Source organism: Terrapene carolina, unplaced genomic scaffold, assembly GCF_002925995.2.
Source record: "Terrapene carolina triunguis isolate 2854851 unplaced genomic scaffold, T_m_triunguis-2.0 Scaffold112, whole genome shotgun sequence".
NCBI lineage: Eukaryota > Metazoa > Chordata > Testudines > Emydidae > Terrapene > Terrapene triunguis.
Window position 1 is genome coordinate 9,664,039 of NW_020664463.1, and position 3,818 is coordinate 9,667,856.

The following is a 3,818-nucleotide window of genomic DNA, read 5'->3' on the forward strand; positions in this document are numbered from 1 at the left end:
TCTCCTTCCCTGGAGCTGGGAGCCGCGGTCACAGGGCGTTGGCTGTGCGTGGTTCTCCAGACAGAAAATACTGTAAGCGGAGTATTAGCGTCCTCATGGGCAGTCCGAAGGCGGGTGCTCTAATGGTTAGAGCAGTGATTCCCAAACTGGGGTTTGTGAACCCCTGGGGGTTCGTGAAATGTTACAGGGGGTTCTCAGGAAAAAATTCCCTAATGGTGGACAGAACTGTCCCTAGGGATCTTGGGCAGCACAGGGCCAGCAGCCCAGAGCCCCTGGACTTCCAAGAGCTAAGCAGCTCAAAGCAAGCCTATCTATTACACTGAGGAGATTTAAACTTCAAGACTCCTTATAAGAAATGGAAAGGGAGGTGGATATTTTTTGATATTTTTAAAATTAAATAGGCAGCTAGTATTGTTTTTAAAATTATTATGAAGAACAAGTTTAAGCTTTGTTGTAACATGCATTGTTTGCCTGGACTGCTCAAGACCTGAATGCTTGTGTAGGAGGAACTCTTTGAGCTGGCTTCTTAAATACCTTCATGCTGTTTCACATCTGATACTCCTTGATGAAACATAGGAGCCTTGTCTTATAACAGGCTTATTCAAAGTGATACAAGATACGAAAGTGAGATCTTGGAAGAGTGTTGCCATTTTCATAATGTAATAAAAAAACTGTAATGATAAATAATAATTAATAATGAATAGTGTGTAATAAACAGTGTCTCATAAAAACAAATTTTATATTACCAAGATCACTGCTTTTATAATTTATATTCAGGTAAAGGAGAAAATCCCTGGAAATATTCATTTTTTAGGAGGGGGTTCACGACACTTGACATTTTAGCGAAAGGGGTTCACAGGTTCTTAAAGTTTGGGAACCACTGGGTTAGAGCAACTAGTGCATCCAGGCCTGCTGCCCCATGCACCAGAGCTAGTTGTTTGGCCTTGGGCAACTCACTTCATCTTTGTATGTCTCGCTGCTCCCATATAAAACGTAGAGAACACCTTACATGCACAACCTGCCCTTCTCTCCCCCACGGCCCGGCTGATTGCTATGAGGGCAAGTGAATGTCTGGTGCTTTGAGATCATATAATCAGCACCATTTCAGATGTTGGTGGGGATGGGTGCCGGGGCAACTTTAACCGTGATTCCTGGGGCTACTTAGGCACTTGAAAACTCTAGTTTTTTGGCAGTTAACTTAGCAATGAGCTGACAGGAGCCCTGTATCTAATTCCTTTATAAAAGAAAGAAAATTAAATAAATATTAGACCCACTCAGTTTTGGCCTTCACAACATCCCCTGGCAAAGAGGTCCACAGGTTGACTGTGAAGACATACTTTTTTTGTTAGTTTTAAATCTGCTGCCTATTAATTTCATTGGTTGACCCCTAGTTCTTGTGTTATGTGAAGGAGTAAATAACATTTCCTTATTCAATTTTTCCACACCATTCATGATTTTATAGACCTCTATTATATCCCCCCTTAGTCGTCTCTTTTCCAAACTGAAAAGTCCTAGTCTTTTTAATCTCTCCTCATACGGAAGGTGTTCTATTCCCCAAATCCTTTCTGTTGCCCTTCTCTGTAGCTTTTCCAAATCCAATATATCTTTTTTGAGATGGGGTGACCATATCTGCATGCCCTATTCAATATGTTGGCATGCTGTAGACTTATATGGAGGCAATATGATTTTTCCCCCTATTATCTATTCCTTTCCTAATGATTCCCAATATTCTGTTAGCTTTTTTAAATGTCACTGCACATTGAGCAGATGTTTTCAGATAACTATCTACAATGACACCAAGATCTCTTTATTGACAGGTTCAGCTAATTTAGACCCCATCATTTTGTATATAGAGTTGGGATTATATTTTCCCAAATGCATTACTTGGCATTTATCGCTCTCCATTCTCACCTTTTATTCCTACCCTTTGTTTCCTATCTTTTAACTGAAGTGCCTGGCAGTGCTTTCAGGATCATCTAAGGATCCTTAATTTATTTTAATTTAATTTATTTATTTAATTTATTTTAATGATAAGCCTTTTATCTTAATCACCCTGCCTCGTTGTTTCTGTTTATAAACAAACTCCCGTCCCCAAAGGCTGCGCTGCTCCCAGCTGCCAAACTCATCTCATATCACACTCAAGCTGTTGCAGTTAAGAGCTCCGGCTGGGGCTAGGGTGAGTAGATCTACCCTATGAAACTCAGGGCCGGGGCTAGAGCCCTCCCCTGCCCCCCCCAAATGGTGCCCCTGCATACAATGAAAAGTGCTAGGGAAATGTAACTTTCCGTATGCCCATACTATCTAAGTTCTCAACCAACATAAAGCTGGTTTCAGATTCTTTACCTTGTCAGGATGACAGGGCTCAGGCCTCTACGTGCATCTCCTGAAGTTGGAGGTAGCTGCTGCTCCCTTGAATCATCTGCAAACATTACGGCTTCACAGTCAGTCACTTTATTATATAAATTATCAGCTCCTCAGCACTGTTTCATTAGTAAGAGCGAAGGTGTTAAGAAACAAGGTGTGCATTATGGTCCGGAGGACCCCTTATAAAATACATGACTGAGGGTATGTCTACTCTGCAAGCACATGGTGTGATTGCAGCTTATGTAGACGTACTAGAACTAGCTTTAATTAGTTAGCTCAGGTACTGGAGCAGTGAAGATGCAGCCGTGCACATTTCTGTGTGAGCTAGCTGCACAAATAATTACCAGGAGCACTTGTACAGCTCATGGTGAAGTGTGCACTGGCTCAGCTTCACTACTCCTGTATAGAGCCGGACGGGAAGGGGGGGGGGGAGAATGGTTAAGGGCAAACCAAACCTGAAATTGTTGGTGAATCAAAAAAGTCCCTTTCAGGTCTGTTCTAGAACAGTCATTTGAATGTAGGTCTCCCATATCCCAGGTACCTTAACCACTGAGCTAAAGGTGATAAAAGTGGGAGGGGGTAGGAAGGACAGCAGCATTACAGCTACCACGTCCAGCCATTTGGTAAATAGCCAGAATTAATCATGTCAAATTTGTGACTAGTTTTTATTCGACTGTAACCATGTTTTTCTTTGATTAACCTACTAATCTGAAGAAATCCACCCACCTCTACTCCAGGACTTGACCTAGATAGATTAAAGCTAGCTTGTGTATGTCTACATGAGTGTAGTGCAGACAGACCTTGAGTCAAATAAAAATGTTAAAAAATTCTTATGAAATCATATAAGCATGATCTCCTTTGTAAAGTGCTTTGATATCTGTGCTACCATGGCATCACTACTATTGGTACCCAATCAACTAAATTAAAGCCAACTAGGTATGCCTACGCGTGTTGCAATCGTACTTCCTGATTGCAGGATAGACATATCCAAAAATAAAGGGAGCACAACATTGACTTAAAGCCATCTTTCCCACTTAAGTGCAGAAATAGAGCACCTGAGAATCAGGGCCCTAATTTATTTCAGGTATCAGAGGCGTAGCCGTGTTAGTCTTGATCTGTAAAAAGCAACAAAGAGTCCTGTGGCACCTTATAAACTGCATGCGTCTATCGAAGTGAGTATTCACCCACGAAAGCTTATGCTCCAATACGTCTGTTAATTTATTGCAGGTGATCCAGTGGAGAATAAGAACCTGATGGGGGACCTATACCAAAGGTTGATCCATAAAGTAGCCATAGGCCCTAAAAATGCTGTCTTGGAAGGAAAACAGCAAGAAGCCAATGAGCTACTGTCATAACTATTAAGGGAAGGGTAACAGCTCTCTGTGTACAGAGACTCCAAATCCTTTAACCTGTAAAGGGTTAAGAAGCTCGGGTAACCTGGCTGACACCTGACC